The sequence below is a fragment of the Erythrolamprus reginae genome, chromosome 5 (genome assembly GCF_031021105.1).
Source record: "Erythrolamprus reginae isolate rEryReg1 chromosome 5, rEryReg1.hap1, whole genome shotgun sequence".
Lineage (NCBI taxonomy): Eukaryota > Metazoa > Chordata > Lepidosauria > Squamata > Dipsadidae > Erythrolamprus > Erythrolamprus reginae.
Genome location: NC_091954.1, coordinates 79,204,441 through 79,212,990, shown reverse-complemented (window position 1 = coordinate 79,212,990; position 8,550 = coordinate 79,204,441).

Genomic DNA, 8,550 nt, shown 5'->3' with positions numbered 1-8,550 from the left:
ACAAAGCAATTATCCAACATATAATTCTAATATTCACACATATTAGAAACATAGAAACATAGAAACATAGCTTGGCTGCATAGCTAGGGGTATAACAAGCAGGAAGAGGGAGATTGTGATCCCCTTATATAGAGCGCTGGTGAGACCACATTTGGAGTACTGTGTTCAGTTCTGGAGACCTCACCTACAAAAAGATATTGACAAAATTGAACGGGTCCAAAGACGGGCTACAAGAATGGTGGAAGGTCTTAAGTATAAAACGTATCAGGAAAGACTGAATGAACTCAATCTGTATAGTCTGGAAGACAGAAGGAAAAGGGGGGACATGATCGAAACATTTAAATATGTTAAAGGGTTAAATAGGGTTCAGGAGGGAAGTGTTTTTAACAGGAAAGTGAACACAAGAACAAGGGGACACAATCTGAAGTTAGTTGGGGGAAAGATCAAAGGCAACATGAGAAAATATTATTTTACTGAAAGAGTAGTAGATCCTTGGAACAAACTTCCAGCAGACGTGGTTGGGAAATCCACAGTAACTGAATTTAAACATGCCTGGGATAAACATATATCCATCCTAAGATAAAATAGGGGAAATAGTAAAAGGGCAGACTAGATGGACCAAGAGGTCTTTTTCTGCCGTCAGTCTTCTATGTTTCTATGTTTCTATATTTTTGATCACTTGGCTAAGTTTCAATAAATCTCCAATAATTTTAAAGTTAATAGAGTGGTGCCTCTACTTAAGAACTTAATTTGTTCCATGACCAGGTTCTTAAGTAGAAAAAATTGTAAGTAGAAGCGATTTTTCCCATAGAAATCAATGTAGAAGCAAATAATGCATGCAAATCTATTAGGAAAGAAATATAAGCTCGGAATTTGGGTGGGAGGAGGAGGAAGAAGAAGAGGAGGAGGACAGTCGCTGCCCAGAGCGAAGGGAGCGTTTCTCTGGGCACTGGCAGAGGTTTATTTCCTCTCAAAGTGCCCAGAGAAAGGAAAATGCTTTGTTCGCTCTGGACTGCCAAAGCCTCCTTAAGCGCCACCGAAAGGCTCCTCCCGAGATAGCCAGGATTAAAGGGGAATGACAGGAAACTGGCCAGACTTTCATGCCACTCTCAAATTTCCTGGGAAATTTTCCTGGACTTGAGTTCTTAAGTAGAAAATGGTTCTTAAGAAGAGGCAAAAAAATGTTGAACATCCGGTTCTTATCTAGAAAAGTTCTTAAGTAGAGGCTTTCTTAAATAGATGTACCACTGTACTTGTAATCCAGCAATTATGGAAGGTCCCAAAGTTACAGGTTCTCCTTTTAGCAGCAGATGGCGCTCAGACTGCAACTTATTACTGCCTCTGCATAATGCTGAGTCCAATTTTAATATTTTACATTATAAATTCAATAAATGAGCAAATTGATAATAATGAAAAGCAATCTCTGGAACTAATTCCAGTATTTTTTTAAAAATACCTTTTCATATTTTCTTTCTCTTAGTTTAATAATAATAATAATAATAATAATAATAATAATAATAATAATCCACTGGAACTTGTGCTGGAACTACCATTTACCAGTGGCAAAGAACTGGTGGGATCATAAGCCCGAAAAAGTGGTCGAAAATGAGCAAGCAAAACTACTGTGAGACTTCCGACTTCAGACTGACCGAATTCTGAAGCATAACACACCAGACATTGTGATCGTGGAGAAAAAGAAAGTATGGATCATCGACATCGCAATCCCAGGAGACAGCAGAATTGAGGAGAAGCAGCTAGAGAAATTAGTGAAATACGAAGATCTAAAAATCGAGCTGCAACAACTCTGCATAAGCCAGTGAAAGTGGTCCCAGTGGTACTTGGCACGCTGGGCGCAGTACCAAAGGATCTCAGCGGACATTTGAAAACCATCAGAATTGACAAAATCTCCATCTGTCAATTGCAAAAGGCCGCTTTACTGGGATCGGCAAACATAATTCACCGCTACATCACGCAGTCCTAGGTGCTTGGGAAGCGCCTGATTGGTGATGAAATATGAAATCCAGCATAGTGATCTCGTTTGCTGTGTTGTACTGACATAATAATAATAATAATAATAATAATAATAATAATAATAATAATAATAATAATAATAATAATAATAATTATTATTATTATTATTATTATTATTATTATTATTATTATTATTATTATTATTATTATTATTATTATTAGATTTGTATGCCGCCCCTTTCCGTAGACTAGTCTGGTATTTTTTTTTATGTGCTTATTCTGCCACTAGCAAATAGTTCTCGTATGTTTCGGTGTTAAGTTACTTGGGATCATTTTTCAATAGGAAGTATTCTCTTACCCAGTTTACATGCCACTCACTTTCTCCACTCCTGCACAGTCTTATGTGATCAGGCTGTTTTCGGCTTCATGACAGCCATATTTGCTACCACTGTTCTTTGTCCTAGGCTAAAAGAGCTTTCCTAATCAAGGGTGAGGGGTGAGGTGCAGCTTCCCTTTACCTCTAGATGATCCCCCTTTACTTCACCACCTCTCCAAGGTGGCTATGGTCCAAATTTAGACCCTTCAACAAGGAGAGTTCAGAGCCAGTCACAGAGCTCGTGATCCAGGCTTTCTAACATGCCAGAAGTACAACCAGAAGTTCCCAACCTTTTCTATAAACCCATACCTAAATCTTAAATTCTTCTTATTAATGATAAGAAGTCCAATAAAGGTTAAATAACTATGTTTGCATCTCCATTTAAATAAATTCTCTTTAGCCTCTCTCTTCAAAGAGTCAAAATTGAACCCCAATCAATAATTAAGCATTATTGAACATAATCACAAATGTGTCGATTACAAATTATCATCTAATTTCTGTTGGAAAGAAAACCTAGGTGCAAGTTTGACTTAGTCCTTTCCATTTTTAACGCTACATAAGAAAATGAATGAAGTCAGTGTGTTATGAGTTTGTAGGTATCCAGTGCTTCAAAATTCATACCCTACCCTAGATACATGGTTTATTTACAAAGGAGATGGCTATATTGATTTCGCCACTCACCTGAAACCATAGGAAAATTTACAATACCTTGTTGCTGAAGAATAGCTTACTAAAATTTGACTTTCTCTCTCCCCAGCTTCACACTTACTGTTTCGCAATATAGGCTGAAGTCTAAACCTAAAACATTTATTTTGACTGAAGAGCATAAACAGTGAGAATGCTTTGGTCTGGAAAATTGTGTTTTGTTATACTTTAGGGAGCACTGATGGGTTCTGTAGTGTTCTGAATGTTTCCTCTTAGAAGGAATTTAAACTTTTTCTGAACTCCTGGAGTGGGCCAATTGCACAGTAAGTACATTAGTCTGTTGGTTACTAAAGCATAGAAGAGATGTAACAGCAAAATGAAATATAAAAGGTATGTGAGCATTCATTTAATAAAGTCCATTTTATCCACAGCCAGAATTCCTTTTTGTACACATTCTATGCCCGGACTTTGAGCTATTGAAATGTGAAAAGTGAATTGTCAATGTAGATTTGTACTCTTTAGCTGCTATTTTAAGAAATGCCACCATGTCATGAAATAGCTTATTCCTCTTTAGAACTGACACAGTTTAATTTGATTTTGTTAAAAAATTATAGCTTCCTGTCTATCTGAATGTATGATGTTACTAAAATGTGTGAAATATAAATGGAGGAGAATCAAATTACACTTCTTACATATGCAATGTATATTGTAATGTAACAGTTTAGGAATTCATGACGACTCCATCCCATTGTAATAATTAGAGTATATGAAAATTAATAAAAATTGTTTATTTGTATATCTTCTCCTGAAAAACAGAAAACTAAAAAGTGACAGGGCTAGAAGATGGGTCACCATTTTATCCACATGTTTTTCTAAATACCAAACTGATTACTTTGATAAACACATGACTCTGATCCTTGAATACATGAAAAATATTGAAATAGAACTGTTGCAAGAGAGAAAGTTTTAAATTATGAAAGATTAAGGGTCTGCATGCTGTTTCCATCCCTCTCAATCTCTCTTTTCCATTAATCATTTTTCCCTCTCTCTAGAAACCAAAGTCAAAATTTTGTTACTTTCATTTGAATACTTGCATTCAAATGAATATTTGGAATATTCATTCCGACCCTTAAAAAATACAAGCCAACACCACATATACTGTTGTGAGCCGCTCCAAGTCTTTGGAGAGGAGCAGCATACAAATCTTATATATTATTATTATTATTATTAGTAGTAGTAGTAGTAGTAGTAGTAGTAGTATTAGTAGTAGAATCTTTGATATAATGCAAGAGAAAGAGAGAGCCGGGGTGGCGCAGCAGGTAGGGTGCTGGACTGCAGGTCACTGAAGCTGACTAGATCTGTAGGTCAGCGGTTCAAATCTCATCACCGGCTCAAGGTTGACTCAGCCTTCCATCCTTCCAAGGTGGGTAAATAAGGACCTGGATTGTGGGGGCAATACGCTGGCTTTGTTAAAACGTGCTATTGCTAACATGTTGTAAGCCGCCCTGAGTCTAAGGAGAAAGGTGCCATAAAAATTGAATAAAATAAATAAATAAATAAATAAATAAATTTGCCCAACTTTCCATTTAAGACTGTACCTTTTTAACTGATGAAGAAATGTAATAATATAGAATAGAATAGAATAGAATTTTTATTGGCCAAGTGTGATTGGACACACAAGGAATTTGTCTTGGTGCATATGCTCTCAACGTACATAAAATAAAATATACATTTGTCAAGAATCATGTGGTACAACACTTAATGATTGTCATAGGGGTCAAATAAGCAATGAAGAAGCAATATTAATAAAAATCTTAGGATATACGCAACAAGTTACAGTCACTCTAAAAGGGCATTATCAATTGTACAATTATATTTCAGTATATTGTTAATAAGAATCTAGCCGCAAAAACATATCATAATAAATTATTTTAACATATAAAATAGGATGTGATTATCTGAGGCAAGTGCCAAAATGTTCACATTTTTGAAAGGAAGAAAAGGAAAAAAACTTTATATAAATAGATATTAAGTTTCTGACTTCCCTTTTGTTGTATCCTAATTTAGACAATTCATTAACATTAAAAATTTTCATGTATTTATGATTTCAGTTCTTTAATAATTTCCCCCTTTTAAAAAAGACACATTATAATCTGGTGGTTAGAGGCACCAGAGTAGGAAGTGGGAGAGTTTGAGTTCTGCCTTAGCCATGAAAGCCATCTGGGTCTAGCTCACCTTGAAGGATTGTAGGAGGAAGAAGATGTGTTGGATATGTTTGCCACCTTGAAATTATTTGTAAAATGATAAAGGAAAGATACACATAAATGAATATATAAATTATTATATTTGCCTTTCTGCATGTACATATGGACTTCCTGGCTCCAATCCTTCCCCGCAGGGAGGCGGAACCGATTAAGATGTTCCGCCCCAGGATGGATCCAGAAGGTTTTCAGAAGGCGCTTGGGATTATTCCAGATGCACTCATCCACAGTTCGGCGGAGTCTCTTGCTGAGGCTTGGAACAAGGCTGCAGCGAAGGCTCTCGACCGGATTGTGCCGTTGCGACCTCTCCGCAGCACTAGACCCCGTAGAGCTCCATGGTACAATGAGGAGCTCCGGGAGTTGAAATGCCAGAAGAGACGTCTAGAGAAGCGATGGAGAAAGAGTAAGTCCGAATCCGATCGAACACTTGTAAGAGCTTTTATTAAGACTCAAGGTGGCAAGATGCGCGTATCATGCCGCCTTGATTGCATCAGCGGAATCCCGCCCGGCCGCTCTGTTTAGGGTGACCCGCTCCCTTCTTAACCAGGGGGGAGTTGGGGAGCCCTTGCAGAGTAGTGCCGAGGAATTTAACCCGTTTTTCGCTGATAAAATCGCTCGGATCCGAGCGGACCTCGATTCCAATTGGATAACAGAGTTGACTGACGAGTCAGTCGAGGTGACTGGGGCACGTATTTGTCCACCTGTCTGGGAAGAGTTTGATCTGGTGACAACTGATGAAGTGGACAAGGCCATTGGAGCTGTGAGTTCCGCCACCTGCTTACTGGATCCGTGTCCCTCCTGGCTGGTTTTGGCCAGCAGGGAGGTGACACGGAGCTGGGTCCAGGAGATTGTCAACACCTCCTCGGGGAGGAGGTCCTTTCCGGCCCCTTATAAGGAGGCACTTGTGCGCCCCCTCCTCAAGAAGCCTTCCCTGGACCCAGCCATGCTTAATAACTACCGTCCTGTCTCCAACCTTCCCTTTATGGGGAAGGTTGTTGAGAAGGTGGTGGTGCTCCAACTCCAGAATCCTTGGAAGAAGCCGATTATCTAGGTCCCCAGCAGTCCGGTTTCAGGCCCGGCTACAGCACGGAAACTGCTTTGGTCGCATTGATGGATGATCTCTGGCGGGCCCGGGACAGGGGCTTGTCCTCTGTCCTGGTGCTTCTTGACCTCTCAGTGGCTTTCGATACCATCGACCATGGTATCCTTCTGCGCCGGCTGGAGGAGTTGGGAGTGGGAGGCACTGTTCTCCAGTGGTTCTCCTCCTATCTCTCTAGTCGGTCGCAGTCGGTGTTAGTGGGGGTCAGAGGTCGACCTCTAGGTCTCTTCCTTGTGGGGTGCCTCAGGGGTCGGTCCTCTCCCCCCTGCTATTTAATATCTACATGAAACCGCTGGGTGAGATCATCCAAGGGCATGGGGTGAGGTATCATCAGTATGCGGATGATACCCAGTTGTACATCTCCACCCCATGTCCAGTCAACGAAGCAGTGGAAGTGATGTGCCGGTGCCTGGAGGCTGTTGGGGTCTGGATGGGTGTCAACAGACTCTAACTCAACCCAGATAAGACGGAGTGGCTGTGGGTCCTGCATCCCAGGGACAATTCCATCTGTCCATCCATAACCCTGGGGGGGGAATTATTGACCCCCTCAGAGAGGGTTCACAACTTGGGCGTCTTCCTCGATCCACAGCTCACATTAGAGAAACATCTTTCAGCTGTGGTGAGGGGGGCATTTGCCCAGGTTTGCCTGGTGCACCAGTTGCGGCCCTATCTGGACCGGGACTCAATGCTCACAGTCACTCATGCCCTCATCACCTCGAGGTTCGACTACTGTAATGCTCTCTGATAAACTGGGCATGGTTGCAGCCAGTATGTGATGCATCCAGCCCACGGGCCACGATCTGCTCCAAGGGGTCCTTGGTGCTTTCTGAGTTCAATTGTTTTCTTGCAGTGTTTCATCATCCAAGCTAGGTAGCATAATCAGTGCTAGTAAAGAGTAGGTTTTGCTTTCAGTTTATTCTAGTGGCTTTCCCTGTTAGTGTTGGTTGGGCTCATCTTCGAGGTTCTTTGGTTGGGCTGTTTACTGTTAACTTTATTTGATGTATTGTTTATTTGATTGGAGTTAGTCTATGCTCATCTAGGTGGTGGTTGTGGTGCTCTGGTCTTTTTGTTACTCTTTGGCTTGTTGATTGTCTCCTTTTGCAAAATCCATAGATATTATTTATGTCTATGTGTCTATTGATGTTTGATTTGTCAACATGCCAAACTTCTAGAAGCTCCCTAGCATTTTTGGACTTATAAGGTATCTCTTTTCCAATGTTATAGTAAGGTCATCCTAGTGGCCATGAACATGTATCTAAAATATATATGCAGATGCACTGTAGTTTAAATACAACTTTAAAGTTTTATCCTTGGTAAAATAGGCTTAATATTAGCATGGAATTGCATATTCAGTAAAATTCTAATGCAATTAAGTTAACAGCTTGTCCTACACACATTTATTCAATTTTATTCAACCTGGATATATTCTTTAAAATGAATTGTTGATCAGTTTTCATCACTTTCCATTTTAAAAATTGCTTATGATCATGTTAGGAATATTCCATATTGTGGCAAATATGCAATTGAGAAGGCAAATGTTTGAAATTGCCAATAGGTATTCAATGGCTAGTTCTGTGTTGCAGAACTGTGGTGCATTTTATGATTTTAGTTGAAATAATAGTACACTCAAGTGAACTGAATATAAATATTGAATGCATCTATTTAATGCAGAGTTTACTATTCCAGGCTAGATCGCTCATATGTAATTCTGAAAAGGCCTATACAAACTATTTAACGCCATCTTGAAAGTGATTACTTTAACATATCTTCTTAGGGTCGCATTGAATGTTCAGGCAGCAGTCACTCAGAAAGTGTAAATAATTTCTTGAGTTTGAAATTGTGTTTTTTAAGACTTTTTCTTCATCACAAGAGGACCAGATTACCTCAGGGACCGCCTTCTGCCGCACGAATCCCAGCGGCCAGTTAGGTCTTCTCCTGGTCCCGTCAACTAAACAATGCCACTTGGTGGGACCCAGGAGAAGAGCCTTCTCTGTGGCGGCCCCGGCCCTCTGGAACCAACTCCCCCCAGAGATGAGAATTGCCCCCACCCTCCTTGCCTTTCGTAAGCTACTTAAAACCCACCTCTGCCGCCAGGCATGGGGGAATTAAGACTTTTTTCTCCCCCTAGGCCGTTACAACTGTATACATGGTATGTTTGTATCTATGTTTGGTTTTTATATATTAAGGGGTTTTAATTT